Genomic DNA, 21,371 nt, shown 5'->3' with positions numbered 1-21,371 from the left:
GGCCTCCCAGAATGACAGGTCACGACAGGGAGTAATCAGATACATTAAGGAAAATTCCAACCACAACAGCATCCAAAAGCTCTTCACGAGTTCAAGGGCCACACACAGAAAATGACAACAGTGAAAACAGGATAAGGGCAGAAAACACGGGCAGGTAAATTAGAATAGATTTTAAAGAACTCTTGTACGCACATTTCCCAGAAGACACTCTTAGTTGAAAGCCACTTCCCACTATCAAATTCTGGAGTGTTTTTGGTAACCATGCAGCTGTATTACAATTGCGCCTCATGCTAAGTATCTCACTAAGAAAAGAAATGATTAACTAGGGCCAGCAATTACCCTGTATTAAAAGAGGATGAGAGAGCATTCAGTACACCTTCATCTAAATCAAGGATTAGTTCTGTGACCCGTGGCAAGTTCCTGGCACGTGCACTACATATTTTAGGGTTGAGGTGAGCCTCAGGCCTAAATTCAAGAGAAACGTTCAAACTACCACAGCTCAGAATACACAAACCCGGAAATACCTGATGAAAACAGGGCACAAAAGGGCAAAACCTGAATCCCCCAAAGAGAGCCGGGCTCCTGTGGAAGATCCATCTGTCCATGAGTTAGCTCTCCGCAGGAGCAGGCCCAGGTGAGTCATCTGCGTGAGGCTGAACAAGCATTCGTTTTCACTGTGATCTAGTATCACACAGAATTTGCTGGAGGTTTGAAATAAGACACAACAAGCTTTACGGCAAACCAGTGCCCCCCCCCCCTTTCCACGTGGCCCACAAGAGAGACAACAAACTGTGAGCAAATGGGGTGGTGGGGTGGCCACAGGGAAGGTCGCTGGGGTTAAGGAGAGCTGCTCCCACCGCGATTCTCAAGATGAAGTTACTGGTCTTGGTAAGAATGCAAATGTTGAGAATATTGGCCATTTATACCTGGAGCAGGAGAAAGTGAGAAAGCTACCAAGCACGTGAAAAGTGCTGGGATCTTAAGGCAAATTTGTTTTAAAGGATAGCAAGATTTTAAAAAATTATCATAGTAAAGGAAGTTAATTACCTAAACCCACAACCAGGCTGTTTGCTGACTCTAAAGCTTAGCAGTGACGATTTATTTTCAGGGTCAAGACCTGGTTTTTCTTGCTGCCAAGGCAATGGTGGCAGGGAGCAGTCAGCTTGCTTTGAAAGCCCCCTTTCCTGTGAAATCAGTCAAGTCACATTGCTTTTGGTTTAAAAATGTGTTTACTGCAGACATTTAACTACTGTTAGCTTCCTCATCGTGTCCTGTTTTATTTATTTATTCATTGAGAATTGTCGCAGTTCATCTAAAAATGAGTCAGCTAAACTGAGCTTCCAGCTCCCAGGGGTCAGGAGGAAATCTCCCTCCACTTTCTATTCTCCAACCCATTCATCCCCTTAACAGTCAACTCCTGTTAAGCAGGCATGGGAACATTCCAAGTTGCTGCCAATAACACAAAACATTAAATGGTGCTTTAATTTGGTAGTCACAACACCGTTTCTTGAATTTAAAAAGGTTTTTCTTGGTTGGAGAAAATCAGCTTGGGAATGAGCGGAGGAAAATAACCACATCTGCTCAGAAATGTTAAAATATACAACTGTCATAAAGACCCTAAGGGGAAAAACATCTAAGCACTAACAAGCTTCCAGATATGAAATCAAGTTGACAAGAGAATCCCTTTAGAGTGCTGGCACTTAAAAAGAAGATAACTCCGGATTAAATCTTGGCTCGGGAGAAATTATCTGCCACATCAACAGTGGTCCCCTCATTTCGACAATCCAGGAACCTATGCTTACTCTCATTCCCCCATAGGCTTCTCATACTCTCTTATCCTCATTCTAAGGGCACATCCAACTCTCGTTAATACTCTGATGGAGTCATTTTCTCCTACCGCACAGCAAGCACGTGGGAAAGGACACAGCTCTAGCTGGGCTTCAGGCCAGTCACTGCAAAGCTGGGGCACCACCAAGTCCTGCTACAGGTCAGCGCTGCGGTTTAAGGCTGAGCCCCTCGTTCTGGTGTAATGGACAACTGGGGCGGGGGAGGGGACTGTAAATGCTGCCACACTCAAGTTCTCCCTTATACAAAAGTTAGATGAGACAGGTTGAAAGGGAAGCCCACGTCACCTCCAACTCCTTGGCTGCAACCAGTTAACTGAAAAGCACTATTCTAACCATTGCCGGAGAAGGACATTCTATTCTTCTAAAGCGGTGGAGGGTCACACCCACTCTGTTCGTAAATGAATCATCTGTGGTCCTTCCTCTCTGTTCATTCTGTCTTCACCTTTTCTCCAAGTCCCAGGTTAGGTGTCAAGTGACTCTCCCTTGGCCTCTAGTAGCTTCTAGGGGAATTCTTATTCAGAGCTAAGGAACAGAACATATCATCAAAGTTCTTCCCCAGTAAAGACCTCACACACCAACCCACTTACCCCACAAGCATCTGGAGAGGGGTTCACTGTAGAAAATTACTCTTGGATGACTCAATTCTCATTTGAAATCAGAAGAATAAAACCAGTGACATTTGGCTTCGGCTGAAGCACACTGTCATTTGGAAGAAGACGAAGCGAATATAGACACAGAAAGCCCCTTGCCGGTGGATGAAGGCCAGACTGCTGCGGATGGGTGGAGAGCTCTGCTCCCACAAAGAGCTTTGCTGACAGTAACTCATCAATGCACACGAGGCTGCGGTGAGACAAGGTGAAAGATCCGAGGGCCGGGATCAGGCCTTCCCATGACTGGTTTTACTTCTGCGCTCCTGGTGATGCTGAGAGTGACTGCCCTTCATGCCACCAGTCATCGGAAAGGCAGCTGAATATTTAACAAGCGCCTACTATGTGCCAAGCAGTATACAGTACTGCTCGTTAGGAAAACGACAGTGACAGAGACAGACATCACTCTGCCCTCCTGAAACAAAGTGGTTAGCAGTGTGCAAAGACCCTGTGGGGAGCACCGGTCAGGAGCCCGATAGCCAGGGTTCCGGTCCCTGCTCCACCACTTACTAGCTGTGTGATCTTGGGCCAGTTACTTAATTTCCTCACCTGTAAAAGAAGGGCCATTGACAGTGCCTTCTCCATGGGATTAAATGAGTTAATAATATATGTAAAATATTTACAATCATGCATGCACACAACAGATGCAAACGTTATCTGTGTTATTATCATCATTACAAAGACCTCTGGCACTGACCAATTTCACATTCAATGTTCATGAGAGTTTTTGCTAAGCCATAGACTGGTGTCCCCTGCAAAGTCCACGGGCAATGAAACCATCCCACATCCACACCTCACAGCTCTGGCATTCATTCTCTACTTTGGATGGGATGACATAATATGTGCAAATCCAGGAGACTTTTAAGAGTCTCTAGATAAATTCTCTGGAATGTTAAGGGGACACTGGTCACTGACTTCTGAGTGGAAGAGAAGATCAGTGTTCATACCATCAGCACAGAGCAGAAGTCAGTCTGTATCTGACATGCCTTTTGTACTCCTAGCAACTAGCACATGGTAGATGCCCAATGAGTTCATTCATTTACTACAGCTGCAGAGGGGGCTGAGATGCCAAAGGTCACAGACTTTGGGTGGAGCCGAAGTTTGAAGCCAAGTCTCCCACCCCACAACCTACTGCTCTTAAAATAGCCGGTATGGGGGCTTCCCTGGTGGCGCAGTGGTTGAGAATCTGCCTGCCAATGCAGGGGACACGGGTTCGAGCCCTGGTCTGGGAAAATCCCACATGCCGCGGAGCAACTAGGCCCGTGAGCCACAATTACTGAGCCTGCGCGTCTGGAGCCTGTGCTCCACAACAAGAGAGGCCGCGATAGTGAGAGGCCCGCACACCGCGATGAGGAGTGGCCCCCGCTTGCCGCAATTAGAGAAAGCCCTCGCACAGAAACGAAGACCCAACACAGCCAAAAATAAATAAATAAATAAATAAATAAATAAAAAACAAAAAAACAAAAAAAACCCGGTATGGCCTTTCAAGGGGCATCTTCATAAGATCATTGTAAAGAGGATGGTGACAATATGTATTAGTGGTTTTGAGTTCACACGGCTTTATCCATGAGAATAAATGCAGAATTAATTTTAAATAACACTATCAAGTTAAAAAACAAAACCAGTTGTATTCACAGTGGGATATTACTCAGCCATAAAAAAAGAATGAAATATTGCCATTTGCAGCAACATGGATGGATCCAGAGATTACCATACTGAGTGAAGTAAGTCCGACAGAGAAAGACAAATATCATATGATATCGCTTATATGTGGAATCTAAAAAATACCACCAATTAATTTATATACAAAACAGAAACAGACTCACGTAGAAAACAAACTTATGGTCACCAGAGGGGAAAGGGGGACAGAGGAGGGATAAATTAGGAGTACTATGGGATTAACGGATACAAATTACTATATGTAAAATAGATAAGCAACAAGGATTTACTATATAGTACAGGAAACAATACTCAATATCTTATAATAACCTATAATGGCAAATAATCTGAAAATATATAACTGAATCACTTTGCTGTACACCTGAAACTAATACAATATTGTAAATCAACTATATTTCAATTAAAATTTTAAAAGATCAGTTGTAGGGACTTCCCTGGTGGCACAGTGGTTAAGAATCCGCCTGCCAATGCAGGGGACACGGGTTCGATCCCTGGCCCGGGAAGATCCCACATGCCGCGGAGCAACTGAGCCCGCGTGCCCTAGAGCCCGCACACCGCAACTACTGAGCCCACACGCTGCAACTACTGAAGCATGCTTGCTTGAGGGCCTGCGTGCCACAACTACTGAGCCCGTGTGCTGCAACTACTGAAGCCCATGTGCCTAGAGCCCGCACTCTGCAACAAGGGAAGCCACCGTGATGAGAAGCCCATGCACCACAATGAAGAGTAGCCCCCACCTGCTGCAACTAGAGAAAGCCCTGTGCAGCAACAAAGACCCAACGCAGCCAAAAACAAACAAAATGAAAAAACACAAAAACCCAAAACAACCAGTTGTATTCACTCATGATGCTTGGTAAGAGACCTTAGAAATCTCCATATTAAGACCTATTTGGGAAGTCAGCGGGAAAAGGGTGGCAGTCCTCCTTGGCCTCATTTTCATATGCCCATCATCACTTCCACTATCTCAATCAGTGATAAAATTACAGGCTTATGTTTAAAGTGTTGTGATTGTCAGTTATACTGCAATTATCTGCTCATTTGTTCATAATCCCCATTAAGCTTCAAGCTCTTCAGGGCAGAACCTCTGATGTTCCCATCTGTGCCTTCAGAGCCTGGATCTGTGCCTGACAGATTGCCGACTACTGGCTGAAAGTATGAATGAATGAATGCCTTCACATCTTTCAGTTTCACATCAATGGGTTTTCCAATCTGTCCGCATCTCAAAATCACCTAGAAGCTTTAAAAAACAGATTTCTGGGACCCACCCCTAGAAACTGATTCAGTAGTCAAGAGGCTGAGAAATTTGCTTTTTTTTTTTGAAAAGTTCCTCAGGTAATTTTGATGAGCTGCCAGCCTTCTTGGGGAACTACTGCTGTGTATATAAACTGGGCTTTGGGACTAATGAAATCTGTTGCAGACAATATCCATGTATTGTATTACAATGACAGAGTCTAGACTAGGACAGGGGTCAAGGAGAAAATGTTTTTCATTCCTACAAATTAGGTTACAATTCCCTGTTTGCTGTAACTCCACCAGCTGGGGCGGGGGATGGGGGAATCATCTCTTAAGCTGAAATAAACCTCATTAAGTCAGAGATCAGTTCTCCTACCTTCTAAACACAGTGTTACACAGCACATATAACATACAGCCAGCAGGCATGAAGTAGTGTAAGCCCTTCGTCCACTCTGGAATGTTGTTATAAAGAATACCACCCCCCCTCCCCGCCCCCCGCCCCCGGCAGGAGGCGGGACCCCTTACCCTCTGTCAGCATTTCCCAGTCTGACAGGTGTCAATGGAGGCCAGGCCTGTGAAGCGCAGCGAGGGAGGGTCTATCCTGCTCCCTGTCACCCCCAGGAGCTGTTCTCGGGACACAAGAGGGATTTAGTAACCATGGGCTTGGTCACACTGAGCTGGGGACGTGTGAGGTGCCACCAAGTGGCTGCCAACGCCAGAACTCACAGCACATACCTGCCCACAGCCAACTGGACGTACTGCTTGGAAGGAGGCAAGGTGGACAAAAGGAAGCATCCCGACACTGGCCAAGAGGTGGGCTCTGGCTCAGGCCCCGTTATTATCAGTCCTACACTGAGCCACTTCCTATCAGCTTCATTCCCTGGATTAGGGGACAGAGGTGTCTTCATGTGAACTTGGCATCTGTGGAAGGCAGCCTCTAAGGTGGTCCCCAGGGATCCTTTCCTGCATTGGACCAGGGCTGTGTATAGGGCCAATAGAACACATCAAAAGGGATGGTGTGTCACTTCCGGGATGAGCTTTCCGTAGCTGGTAGGTCAAGTGGCCACCTATCAGCAAGGTAGTGTTACCCCAACAGCTCTGGCCCTTTCTCTTTTAGAAAGATCCATATGACACCCACTAGGAATGCTATCATCATAAAGACAGACACAATTGTTGGTGAGGATATGGAGAAATTGGAACACTCATACATCATTTGGGATTGTCAAATGGTACATCTGCTGTGGAAAATCGTTTGGTAGGTCCTAAAAAAGTGAAACGCAGAGCTATCATATGACCCAGCAATTCTATTCCTAGGTATATGCCCAGAAGAAATAAAAACCTGTACACAAGTATTCACAGCAGCATTATTTATATTAGCCAAAAAAATGGGGGGGGGGGTACAAACCCAAATGTCCACCAACTGATGAATAAATAAAAGGTAGTACATCCACACAATGGAATGTTTTTCAGCCATAAAAAGGAATGAAGTACTGATACATGTTACAACATAGATGAACCTTGGAAACATTATGCTACGTTAAAGAAGTCAGACACAAAAGGTCACATATTACACGATTCTATTTTATAGGAAATGTCCAGAATAGGCAAATCCATACAGACACAAAGTACATTAGTGGTTGCCAGGGGCTGGGGAAGGGGAGGATGGGAAGTAACTGCTGACGTGTATGGGGTTTTTGAGGTAATGAAAATGCTCTGGAATCAGATGCACTTAAATTAAAAATAAACATTAAAAAATGAGAGATACTTAAAAACAAAAAGCTTTAAAATTCTGCACGCTCAAGCTCACTTGTAGAAATCCTTATACTAAGGAAATAAAAGCAGATGTGCATTAAGATTTAATTATAAGATTGTCATCAGTGATATAAGCAGCAGAAAAATACCCATTTAAAAGTAACTTGCTACATAAATTATGGTACAGGCATACAAACAGTATGCCATCATTAAAATAAAGTTACTGGGCACTTATTCCAGAGAAAAGATTGACATGCACACAAAAACCTATACGTGAGTATTCACAGCACCTTTATCTATTATAGCCCCAAACTGGAAACAACCAAGATACTCCTCAACAGGTGAATTATTAAACAAATAGTGGTACATCCACACCATGGAATACTTCTCGCAACAAAAGCAACACACTTCTGATACATGTAACAACCTGGATGAATCTCTAGACTTAGTGGAAAAAAGCCAATCCCTTTATATAACACTTTTGAAATGACAAAATTATAGAGATGGAGAAGAGATGAGCAGTTACCAGGGGTCAGAGATGGAGTGAAGGCAGGAGGGAAGCAGATGTGGCTATAAAAGGGCAACATGTGCTGATGGAAACGTCCTGTATCTTTTCTGTAACAATGTCAGCAACCCCATTGTGGTACCAAACTACAGTTCTGCACCATGTTACCAGGGAGGGGGAACTGGGTAAAGGGTACTTGGGATCTGGGATCTCTGTGTTATTTCTTAGTTATGAACCTGAAATTACCTCAAAATAACAAGTTACATTAAAAAAAAAAATCCACAAAAGTGGAAAACAAACCAATAAACAAGACTAAGCATTTGACTTTTTAAAAAATTCAACCCCCTCACGCCCCCCTTGCACCTCCCACTGACACACAGTTGTGACTTTTTGGCATCTGTTAATGAGTTCTGCTGGAAAGGAATAGTGTGAACTATTACCTCATTCATGAAAGCTTAACCCTTCACCTAAATGCTAGAGTTTTCACTACTTTAATTTTCAGAGCTGTCTGATTTAGCTTCCCAGTAAACGCTTATTTACCCAGACTACTCAGGCGACAGGAATACTGTTTGACCAGCCTTATGTTCTGATTGACTTCAAGGGACCATACCTCTCACATAGGCCAGTTTTCAGAGAGTAAGAAAATTAAACGTATCAAATAAAATCTTCCCGAATAAAATCAAAGCTTTGATGATTCGGGGGCATTCTGTGATCTTGAAGTGTTCCAGGGGCTGAACTATGAACGCCCAATCCCATTTTACAGAACCATGGATGAGCAGGCATAGATAATTGGGATAAATCTGTAAATCTATTACACCTCTCTGGTTTAAATAAGAAGTTCCTGCCATCCGTTATTTCCGTGCCGCTTTCTATTTTACACAGAACATAGAAAACTTTAGGTATCATCAATAGTTTTGAGTTGTCAGATTCTAGATGTTTTTTAAATTTCTATTTATTTATTTATTTATTTATGGCTGTGTTGGGTCTTCGTTTCTGTGCGAGGGCTTTCTCTAGTTGTGGCAAGCGGCGGCCACTCTTCATCACGGTGTGCGGGCCTCTCACTATCGCGGTCTCTCTTGTTGCGGAGCACAGGCTCCAGACGCGCAGGCTCAGTAGTTGTGGCTCACGGGCCCAGCTGCTCCGCGGCATGTGGGATCTTCCCAGACCAGGGCTCGAACCCATGTCCCCTGCATTGGCAGGCAGATTCTCAACCACTGCGCCACCAGGGAAGCCCCCTAGATGTTTTTTGATAAATGAAAAATATGAAGAAAAGCTTACTTCATTATGAAAAATAAAAACTGCTTTCTTCCATCTTTTGGGTCATTTTCTTATCAATCCAATGAAAAACAGAAAGTGGCGAAGAAGCACTTTTATAAAGTGGAGGAGTCCTACCATTCTGTGATTCCGGTTTCCTGGGTGTGTGCAGTGTGGGCGCAAGTTGTGCCCTGCAGGGGGCCTTGCTGCCCTCAGGACAGGAAGGAGCCTTCCATGCCCACAGCTGCCCAGAGCACAGACACTGTCTAGCAAGGGCTGTGGGGACTTCTGTAACCCTCTCTCAAAATTCTCCAGTAAGATTAGATCTCTTCCTAGCAAAGCTTTTCTCCTTTTCACCTAGTGCTACTTTCAACAACCATGCCACTGTGTTTAAAACCCCCTTGACAGCCATTAAAGGTGAAATAACTGAGAATTAGGCCCTAAAGTGATTACATTTTAGTGGAACTCCAAGTAGTTTAGCAAGTCACATTAATGTAAATGAATATTCTGACTGGCTAATAACAAGATTTTCCTTTCATTTCAATTCTCCCCAAGTACCAATATCCAACTCCAAGCTGTCATAAAAGCCATTTTGCCGTAACAAAATGAAGAAAGGCAAGCCAGTGATCAAATTAGCATGAAAATTAGGTACCCACCTACAGCTGGAACACTGAGGGAGCGACACTAACAGATCTGAAAATAAAAATTAAGGACACAGTTAGGAGGGGCAAAAATATTTATGTATAGAACTTGTAAGGCACTGCAAAGTAAAGGAGCTGTTACAGTGGAGGATTACTGGACTAAATGTCAATATTATGACACAGTATGAGTGTGTTTCGTGTTTGGTAATTGCAATCATTGTTGCTTTTGTTCTGGTCATCCATTTACAATGCTTGGTGTCAGTCTATTTATCTCTTGTAAAAATAAAATACAGTGTGTGTGTGTGTGTGTGTGTGTGTGTGTGTGTGAAAAAAAAAAAAGAACTTGTAAGGTATCTTTCCTGAAGAAGTCAATCAGGTGAAAATTTTAGGAAAAGAATTGAGGCATATAAAACGGCATATACTGTTTAACAACATGCCTTTCGTGAGCATCAAATGTGTTTAAGGCATCACGGTAGGTGGTAGAGATAGGGAACGTGGTCCTTCCCCCTAAACTAAGAAATCTAACTATCATCCAGCTAGAATCCACATTCTTAGCTCATTTAAAAACACAAATGTTCCGAAACTACGTATAAAATAGATAACCAATGAGAACCTACTGTACAGCACAGGGAACTCTACTTAATGCTCTGTGGTGACCTAAATGGGAAGGAAATCCTAAAAAGAGGGGATATATGTATACAGATAGCTGATTCACTTTGCTATACAACAGAAACTAACAACACTGTAAAGCAATTATACTCCGATAAAAATAAATAACCCCCCACCCCAAAAAAAAAACCCCACAAATGTTCCAAGACAAGAACATTTAATTGGGGGGGATAGATATAAAAGGATATATAATATCCTACTTTGATTTGGAAAAGCTATCACATTTTCCTAGACAGAACCAAATAAACACACTTAACTTGAAGAAAACTAACGGGACTACAGAAGCAGTGACATGTTTAAAATATATTATGGTTTTCCACAATAATTTTCTTCATATACATGAACAATTTAATATATGCCCTCAGGTTGGAGAAGGAAAGGAAGAGTGTCTTGGTCAGCTTGGGCTGCTGTAACAGAATACTATAGACAGGTGGTTTAAACAACAGACATTTATTTCTCACAGTTCTGCGGGCTGGCAAGACCAAGGTCAAGGTTCATCTAACCCTTCCCGAAGGCCTCACCTCCAAACATCATCACACAGAGAGTTAAGGCTTCAGCATATGAAATGGGGGGTGAGGGCACACAAACGTTCAGTGTATAACAGAGGGGTGGTTTTGAGAGGGAAAGGGAATGACCGTAATTGCTACTTTTAGAAAACCTAGTCTCTAAGGTGAATCATTTTCATTCATTTACTCCCTCAAGTTATCAAAACATATTATCTCTACTTTACAAAAGGGTTGTGTTCCAGATGTTACTTTGTAAACTAGTCATCTGGCCTCTGGAAAATTCTATTTTCTGTATTCTATTTTCCATAGAAATAATGTGAAATTAGCAGTTCTGGACCTTTTGGGGATCCCACCCCAATTGTAAAAATATGATTAAAGCAAAGGTTAAAAAAAAAAAAAAGAAAAAGTGAAGGTGACCCTCTATCCCCAGATGACAGAGAATTTGGATAAAACTGACAGGCTCCCCAAAATCCTAGGGACCCTCAATCCCCAAATTAAGAACCCTAGCTATAAGTAGTTGACAGATCTCCAGATGGGCCCTAAACTACTTAACTCATAATGAAGTGGTGCCTATGAGTATAGATTCTCACTATTTCTACACGAAAATAATTTCATGTAATATGTATAATGTGAGTTACTACCCTCTGGGCTCTGACACTTAACACTGTAATATGATCTTTGGTAAGCTGTACAGACCCCGGTTCCCTGGACTTTAAACACGTGTGTAATGATGCGTACACCCCATGGGGTTGTTATGAGATGATATGAAACGCTGGGGCAATGCAGGGGCACTTCAATTCGCGGCAGCTGCTTTTATGATCCTGGAGCACACAGTCACCGCACCGTGGGAGGCACTGGGACATAGAGCCACAGGACACACACCTGCCTCCGGAGAAGTCAGTCCCACTAGGGAGAAATGATAGCTAGCAAGCTGAGGGAGATGCCTTGACAAAGCACGTACCGATTCTACGCAGGGACCGGTGGGTCACAGTCACGTGTAAGACTTGCCAGTGGGAGATGGGACAAAGGGGAGGGGAGAGAAAAGTGAAAACCCATGTTGGAGAAGCAGCTAAGGGCTCTACTGGTTGATTTTAAACTGGGGGCGGGGGGTGAGAGTGAGGGTGGGCGGGAGGCTGGAAAGAGAGTGATATCAAGGTCAAGTCAGAAGACTTGACTATTGGCCACAATAGTCCACACAGGAGATGGAGGACACCATGAGGCCACGGCAGGGCAGGGAACCAGGGGCCACAGGAGGGATGGCGGGAAGGCGAGGGGAGGGAGAGGAGGAAGCCCCAATTCTGGTTCTGACTCTTCACCCTGCACGCAGTGCTATCCTATGAGTCAGGGAGCACAGGGACAAGTAGGAGGGAAGAAGGGAATAGGGAAGGTTCTGACCATCTAGAAATGTACCGCCCGGCCACCGATTCTGTTCATGACAGACGCATCGTGCCTGCTGAGTCAACAGGCAGGCCATGTGTTGTGAATTACTGGAGTGCAAATCAGTGAACATTCACTGTAGTGATGTGTTCTCTTATAGGGAAAAATCTGCAAGATGAACTGTGCACTGAGTGAGTAATGTTAAGTATAAGAAGTTCAAGCTTAAGCTAGGACCTAAGCCACGCATTTGTTTAGGGATTTATGCTCTTCTTGTCCTAAGAAAACACTAAGCCAGCTACACTCCAACATGAATTACACACTTCAGGGGGTTGAATTATTTAGCAAATTGCTATTTCCCTTCACTAAATGGTCTGCTAATGACTGCCACAAAAAAGCTTTCCAAAGTCACTCTCCCATCACAACATCTCTCTGCGAGAATCTGAAAACCACTTAGGACAGCGCAGGCCACCATTTCAAATGATTTTTCTTATTTTCAAGTCCTTTTCTTTGAAGAGCATCATGATGACAGCAAGAGCAACTGACACTCAGTCCTTACTACGTGCCAGTCTTTCTGCTATAAATTTACAAGGATGATCTCACTTGACCCCTCACACCAGCCCTTTCCCACATCCCCTTTTCACAGGTGAGCACACTGAGGCAGAGAGCAGCTAAGTCCTTTATCCAAGGTCATGCCAATAGCAGGCAGAGTGACTCCACAGCCTGCTCTTTTAACCACTGCACTCTAGTTCCTATGTTACACTAAAAATAAAAAAGGGATGTTTATTGCAGGAACTTGAAAAAATAGAAGAGGTTTTTTTTTTTTTTTTGGTTTCATTTTAAGGTAAAAACAAAAAGCCTCTGAGAGTGTGGTAGAATCCATGTCCCTCCTTCTGCCATTTACAAGCAGAGTGATCCTGGGCAAGTTAACCTCTGAAAGCCTCAGTTGCCTCACCTGAAATATTCCCTTCAAATGGGAGTAAAAATAATACCTATGTACTCAGATGAAATGGTTCGTGTACAGCATTTAGCACAGAGCTATCCTAGTATTATATAATAAATATATAAATAAAATATAAATATATTCCACTATTCTGTATGCTTTAAAAAAGCATATACTTGTATAATCTTGCATTTCAACACTGCAGCAATTACTATCTTCATGAACCTAATCTGAGTTTTGGAGCAATAGTTATACAAATGCTTTAATTATTCCCCCATTATTAGTCATTTAGTCTGTTTCCAAGTTTTTACTATTCTTTTTAATAAATTTATTTATTTTTTGGCCACACTGGGGCTTTGTTGCTGTGCGCGGGCTTTCTCTAGTTGCGGCAAGCGGGGGCTACTCTGTTGCGGTGTGTGGGCTTCTCACTGTGGTGGCTTCTCTTGTTGCGGAGGATGGGCTCTAGGCATGTGGGCTTCAGTAGTTGCAGCACGTGGGCTCAGTAGTTGTGGCTTGCAGGTTCTAGAGTGCAGGTTCAGTAGTTGTGGCACACGGGCTTAGTTGCTCCGCGGCACGTGGGATCTTCCAGAACCAGGGCTTGAACCCGTGTCCCCTGCACTGGCAGGCGGATTGTTAACCACTGCACCACCAGGGACGTCCAAGTTTTTACTACTCTTAAATAATATTGTGATGGCCATCTCTGCACGTAAAACTTTAGCTGTATATTAAATTACTTCCTTGAATGAGATTCCCAGAAATTGGCCAATCATGTCTAAGGGTCTTCATATAACATATATTGCAAAATTTCTTTCCAAAACATTTTCACCTACTAACATTCCTACCAGCAGGGACTATGTGAACAGCCTATATAAACTGCACCCTGGCCAGGATTGGGTAATGTCATGAAGGAAAAAGAGATTTTATTTTTTAGTCTAATACAAAATGCTCTATGTGTATATTAGAAATATAGGGCTTCCCTGGTGGCGCAGTGGTTGAGAATCTGCCTGCCAATGCAGGGGACACGGGTTCGAGCCCTGGTCTGGGAAGATCCCACATGCCGCGGAGCAACTGGGCCCGTGAACCACAATTACTGAGCCTGCGCGTCTGGAGCCTGTGCTCCGCAACAGGAGAGGCCGCGATAGTGAGAGGCCCGCGCACCGCGATGAAGAGTGGCCCCCGCTCGCCGCAACTAGAGAAAGCCCTTGCACAGAAACGAAAACCCAACACAGCCAAAAATAAATAAATAAAAAATAAAAAAATAAAGGAATTCCTTTAAAAAAAAAAAAAAAAAAAAAAGAAATATAAATCATACAGAAAGCCCAACAGCTGAATAAACATTGAATATATGTATAAAGAGTCATTTCTGGCTAAGGGTCATAAAAGAAAAATGAATAATAAATTCTGTGTATCTTCTACTTAAGAATTGATTTGTGGGGGCTTCCCTGGTGGCGCAGTGGTTGGGAGTCTGCCTGCCAATGCAGGGGACACGGGTTCGAGCCCTGGTCTGGGAGGATACCACATGCCGCGGAGCAACTGGGCCCGTGAGCCACAACTACTGAGCCTGAGCGTCTGGAGCCTGTGCTCCGCAACAAGAGAGGCCGCGATAGTGAGAGGCCCGCGCGCCGCGATGAAGAGCGGCCCCCGCTTGCCACAACTAGAGAAAGCCCTCGCACAGAAACGAAGACCCAACACAGCCAAAAATAAAAATAATAAATAAATAATAAATAAATAATTTAAAAAAAAAGAATTGATTTGTGAATATAAGCTGGAATTTAATTGGTCACTTATGTTAAGAGTTTTTCTTTCTCTCAGGTTATTAGTAAATGGAATTGTCTGCATTCCACAAAGATCCCCCCTCAAACCCAGGAACTCAGTCTAGTTACCAATTTTTAAACCTCTAAGAGAAGCATTCGTCTTACATACACAATAGTGATCCTTGAGGACAGCATGCATTTAAAAAGCACAGTCCAAGCATTTGTTAAGTATCTATTTTGTCTAGGGACATGGACTGTTTTTAAAAAGTGGACTCTACAAACCCAACCACAAAGGAGCCCCGCAAAGCAACAGTAAATCCGCTTCTAGTAACAGAGGCTCATAAAACTAGCTTTTAAAAAGCCAAATGTTTTCTGTATTTAAGAACTTGAATTAAGATGATGCTTCCAGGTGGTTTTTAACTGTGTACGTAACATTTTGCAGAAGACAGGGCATTGTTTGCCCCTCAGTAGCCAAGTCAGCCAAATCCAGTTTATGTCATTAGTATTACTATCAATAAAGCATCATAAAACAGCCTGATTTTTCCAATCCCATGTGGAGGCACTGAGTGAGCAGTTAGAAAAATATTTTGACTTGTTCACAGAGAAAGTTCATATGCATTTCACAGGATACAAATGAGAAACCCCAAGGTGTCCTCTCGCCTGCACTTTTCAGCTCAGTCACCTGCATCCAGAACAAAAAAGGTTGAACCCAAAGCTTCAATTTAGAATAAACCAACTGCTATTTGGATCATAAAAATCCTCATAACGACAAGTGGTCCACCATCGGGGGAAAGGAAATTCTGATCAGCAAAATGTCAGGCAGGCAATGAGATAAGCTATACAAGGTCTAATAGGATGAAATGGCATTAACTCTGGCCCAATTTATCCCAGCATCAAACAAATCTCAGATCATTACAGACTGTAACGCCTCATGAATGAGTTAAGAAGACTTCGTTATGAAATCATAATATTCTTCCTTTAGAGAATCCCTGGCTTCAGGGTGGTAAGATCATTAAAAATAGAGAACACAATGATGATTATCTGAATAGTAACTAACACTGAACGCTCAGTGTGTGCTAAGCGTCACTCCAGGCACCCTCACGTGCACCACTGGATTCAATCTTCTCAGTAACCTTGTAAAGGGTCTTTTCCCTACTTTACAGAGAAGGAAATGGAGGCTCGCATACTAGAAGGTACTGCACACGATGACAGAGCCTGTACTTGGTTCAGGGGATTCAAACAAAGCTCTTAGCTGCCTCTCATGCTAAAATCTGACTAAGTTTAACTCTGCTAGGAAAAACTAAAGTACATCCAACTGGCCACCTACAGATATCTGTAACACACTACTGGGTTCTAAGTAACAATCTAAGGTTTTGTAAGGAACGATTTATGCCCAAGGCATCCTAACACCAAGACAATGGTGTACAAAATCAGAATGTCACTGGACCCATGGTTACTACTGGTTACAATGTTTATGGGACATACACTTGATTTGGTTTTTCTTCCCCATTCAAATGAGTCAGAAAGAAGGTTGGTGGCCTGCTCACAGCATCCATGAGGTCAGATTAAATCTCAGGTAGCAAGCCTGCTTAGAAATGACAGAAAAGCAAATAATGGTGATAATGTAATTTCAGTGAGGCTATAAGCTGAAAAAAATCTCAAGTGGAAACTTCTGGTTTAAGTGCCCTGGAGGATAACATGATACGGAACGAGAAATGTGTCCACCACGTGCAGCACTGGCCAAGATGAGTAATGAAATGAGTTCCCAAATCCCTTTAAAATATGGATATGCAGCATATAATTAAATCAGTATGGATCTATCTCTATCTCTAGATATTACATCAACTGATGTAATTAAAAATACACAATTTTTTTTTAGAACCTGGATATACAGTTAAAAGATTTAAAAAATAAAGAGACCCATGGCAATGAGTTTGGGATAACGATCTAGTCTTAAACCAAGACCGAAAGCTGAGGAATGGGCTATCATAAAATCAGAATGCCTCCATCTCCAAAGAGTATCAAGAAGGAGAAGCCTTAGCTTGAGGTTTGACATAGAACTTTCAGAGAGTACAAACACCAGAGAGGGCCTGTGGGTATATTGCATAAATAAGCACCTCCCCCCACCCAACAGCTGGGAGTACAGATTAACCTGAGGCCAAGGACTTTTTTTGGACGCTGATAACCCCATTCCCACACAGAGTGAAAAAGGTAGAAAGGCACTGTGCCAAAGGTCGCTGGGTCTCCTGACTCTGCCCCACCCCTAGGCCCAGTTCCAAGGTGAGGATCCCATCCTGGGGTTAAGTTCCATCAGGAAGGTCAGTGCTCAAGCTCATCCTCCAAAATGCCATTTGCTTCACACTCCATTTACCACCAACCAACCTCCTCGGGGTTGGATGTCCTGTCCAAGAACAAAACAATGTATGGAAAGCTACAGCAGAGGAGAATCATGTGGGTATTACTCTTCAATCCAAAACAAACTCTAGGTTAAGATACCCATTACTGTGTCATAAACCAGCATATGATACTTACAGCCAAGTGTCACATCTTATCTATTTCAGTACCCATATCTTATCTATCACTTACAGGAATTTAGGGTGGTTATGAGCCCGCTATGGATACGTATGTGTGCCAACTATGTACAAGCACTCTTCTTGATAGAGTGGGCGGGAAACAGTCCACAACTGCCTAACTTATCTGGAAGCACATACACACAGAAAGTTAATACCACAAGAGCACCCAGTAGACGAGAAGAAGCACCAAAGCGGGGAGCACTGTGGGGAGGAGGGAGAGACTCCCCAGGGGAGCGGGGCTTGGACCAACCCTTAAAAGAGCAGTAGGTATGGGTAGGCCAAGGGATTTGGGAAGGGTATTCCAAATGAAGGACATCATCCAAGGAGCAGAGGGGGAAGGGGGCCGCCACACTTCGGGAAGAATGGAGCGGTCACATGATTGACTGGCACATGATATGATTCCGCCTTCACCAGAAAAGTGTCGGCAATGATTCAAAACACATTAAAACATGTGAATGCTCCATAAATGTTAAATGAATTGATTCCGGGCAGTGGATCAGGGCAGACTTCACACAAGTGGCATGGGGCCAGGTTATTAAGGGTTTTTACAAGGCGGAAGGCCTAGGAGGCAGAATGCTGATGGGTGTTTCAAGCCGAAGCACACCATGAAAGGAGGCGTGGAGGCGTGGAAGGATACGGCAGGCAGGGGGCAGCGCACCTGGGCAACAACATCATCTCTAAGCATGCTGATGCTCTCCCCTGTACCTTACATACCTCCACCTCTCCCATCCGCACCGCCACCCCAGGCCGTGTTCTTCCACGTGGACTCCCAGCTGGCGAGCCCCGGGCACCCAGCCCTGTCCCCTCCCATCCACCTCCACACACTGCACCAGGGCCACCAAAAGTTACAGGCCCACTCCTGCCCGAAGCCTTTCAACAACGGTGTCCCTTGTTCTTTGGATACGACCTACAATCCCTCATTTGCTTACAGCCCCTCCATCACTGGCTCACAGCTGCTTCCAGCCGAAGACTGCCCTCCCCTCGTGCCCACTGCCCCGACCACACCCACCTCCCTCCACCTTCTCCTTTCTGCAGGCACGTCCTATTCAGGGAAAGCTCCCTCAGCCTCCTGCATAAAGGTCCCTCTGACCTCACCTCTGCATAAAGGTCCTTCACTCAGACAAACATTCCCTGACTCCTCTTCCCCAAAGCCCCAGGTTTGGTGAGGTCCCTCTGTTTACACTCTAAATCACAGCCCAGATATGAACGAACACTGAGGACCTAAGTGCTTGAGGACAAGGGCTGTGTGTATCTGCTTCACAGGGACCATCAGCTCGGTGCTGGGCACACGGGGGTGCCCACTGCATATCTGGGGGATGAGTGCTGCAGGGTCAAGAGGCTGGAGAGCAGGCTGGGGATGAGATAGGGAAGACCTTGAAAGTCCTCTGACCTTCATTCCATGGGCAGTCGGTGAAAACAGCTGGGGCCCCAGGCAGCCTCACCAGCAACGCCGCTGCCTCCATCACTGCTCCCGGCACCAACCAGGCGGGCTGACTCCCTTTATGACCTTCATCAAAGGAAGCAGCAAGAAAGGCTGGGGCTGCTTCCCACTCCCCACCCCACGCTGCCCCCCGCTTCTGAGGGAGTCCCCAGAGCAGCAGGGCTGCCTCACCACCCAGCGGGGCAGGAGGACACGGCTTCCACCTCACCTGCCTCGGATGTGCGGTCGGTCGGTTCATGCAGCAGGCGGCACGGTGCCCCTGATCTGCGCGCAGAAGAGGCTCCCTCCGCTGCAGATAGGCTCTAACTCAGGGCCCCAAATTTACCCCACTCGGAAAAAGGACACTCCTCCCCCTCTTAAAAGAGGGTCCTCCCCCGCCTGCCCCCACTGGCAGCCAATTCGCTGTGGTGATTACCATCACCTGATCTAGAACTTCGATGCCCATCCGCCCCCAGCGCTGGCTCCTGGGGTGTGTTTCCCCTCAGCCTGGACCTCAGTCGGGCACCCCACAAATACTCTTGACACCACATCTGCCCCTGTGGAGCCTTAATCCTCGATAAATCCAACTGGCCGAACTGACTCGTTTTGCTGAGATTCAGGCTGTCAATATGAATTCCCTGAAACTCCCTCGCCTTCAAATGTCAAGGCACTTGTTACATGCTACAAGTGGATGAAACTCCAAACATTATGCCAAGAAGCCAGACACAAAAGGCGACAGTGTATGATTCTGTTTATATGAAATATGCAGAATAAACAAATCCATAAAGATAGAAAGATTAGTGTTACCCAGAGGCTGCAGGGAAAGGGCGGGCAGAGAATGGCTGATGGGCAGAGGGTCTCCTGTGGGGGATGAAAATGCTTCAAGATTAGACACAGGTGGCTGGAGCACCACAGTGTGGGTGAACTACATGCCACTGAACTGTCCACTTCAAAATGGTTAATTTCAGGGACTTCCCTAAGGGTCCACGCTTCCACGGCAGCGGGCACGGGTTTGATCCCTGGTCGGGGAACTAAGATCCCGCACGCTGCACGGCCACAAAAAAAAAAAAAAAAAGGTTGATTTCGCAGACTTTTGCTTGAAAAAAAAAAAATTCAAATACTTAAAAAAAAACCCCAAAAAACAACCTACTCTTTCCCCTCCCAATTCATAAAGGGAGGCTTAGCATCTCCTACTTTCCTGCCTCCTTCAAGAATTGACTATTCAACTCCACTTCCCCCTTTACCTTCAATTTCCTCTCTCTGTAGGATCCTTTTATCAGCTGACAAATCTGTTCAAGTCTCCCCAACTTAAAATCTTTCCCCTTAACCCTATTTACCCTTGAATCTCACCTAGAACCACCTCAAGATCTCATAAAAAGCAGCCAACGTCAAACAGCCTTCACTTTTTTAGCTCCAGTATTCCCTCTAGTTCTGTTTCCGGCAGTAAGGCAGTCTACAGATGCTGAAACCTATGTGCTACTTCTAAAATTGACAGATAAAATATACACAAAACTTATAAAAATGAATGGACGAACCTGCAAGAGACGCTGAGGTCAAGACTGAGCAGGGCATGAGTCAGTAAAAGGAAGCTGTCAGACACCCTGGGAGTTGCACAGTCTAGAGAGACCTGAGCCACACATGGCTATTTAAATGTAAATTAATTAAAAGTAAATGAAAAAACTCAGTTCCTCACTTGCATTAGCCACACTGCAAGTGCTCTGTGACTGGTGACAACTATACTGGACAGCGCAAAATATATCCCAGAGAAACACCTCAGCATCTGGAAGCGAGCAGCTCAATGTGCACTGGCACCTCATTCAGACATCACAGAACCTGAGGTTATAAGAATCCTGAAAGAAGTCCCTAGAGTAAAGGAAAGGGGAGGCAGATGCCGGGTTGATGAGTCCCCAGAGCAGAACTCTACATGATCAGACATATGAAAAATGCCAGAAGAACCTTTTTGTAACACAAGAATATAAAGGTTAAATGGTTAAAGAGAACAAGGTGGAGATGTGGGGACGCGATGCAGCAAATTTTTATTAAAGCAAAAGCACTGTCCAAAATCAGCAGTAACTAAAAAAAAGGAAGTTAAGTAGTATCTATCAAACAGGCATGAACAAAAAGGAAATTAGCTATTTTAAAAACTATTCCAAAAGACAGCCAATCTGAAGGCCCAAATACAATAATGTATAGATGGCAAAGAGAATGGGCGGGGGGAAAAAAAAGAAATGAACATCTTGAACATCTAAAAAGGTATTTACGGGATTTCCCTGGCGGTCCAGTGCTTAAGACTCCGTGTTCTACTGCAGGGGGGGCGCAGGTTTGATCCCTGGTCCGGGAACTAAGATCCCCACATGACGCGCCACGTGGCATGCATGCATTCATACATACATAAGTAAATAAATAAATAAATAAATAAATAAAAATTTTAAAAAAGGTATTTATGCCACACTGAGACCTTACTCTTGATTAACTCCTTTCTGCTCTGGATTTTTATTTTAAAAACTGACCACTAGGGCTTCCCTGGTGGCACAGTGGTTAAGAATCCACCTGCCAATGCAGGGGACGAGGGT

The 21,371-nt window shown here is 44.4% G+C and overlaps 1 protein-coding gene across 2 annotated transcripts in view; it reads right to left on the bottom strand.

Annotated features, from left to right (window-relative positions):
- ELOVL5 (ELOVL fatty acid elongase 5) overlaps positions 1–21,371 on the bottom strand; it is a 70,213-nt gene that overhangs the window by 29,230 nt on the left and 19,612 nt on the right. Inside the window, exon 2 of one of the 2 annotated variants that reach the window (XM_059938482.1) lies at positions 9,575–9,611. The exons of the other annotated variant lie outside the window; for it this stretch is intronic. The gene's annotated coding sequence lies outside the window, so the exon portion shown is untranslated. The remainder of the gene's footprint in view (positions 1–9,574; positions 9,612–21,371) is intronic. 2 annotated transcript variants of the gene reach the window in all.

Source organism: Balaenoptera ricei, chromosome 11, assembly GCF_028023285.1.
Source record: "Balaenoptera ricei isolate mBalRic1 chromosome 11, mBalRic1.hap2, whole genome shotgun sequence".
Lineage (NCBI taxonomy): Eukaryota > Metazoa > Chordata > Mammalia > Artiodactyla > Balaenopteridae > Balaenoptera > Balaenoptera ricei.
This window is presented reverse-complemented; position numbering and strand designations above follow the sequence as displayed.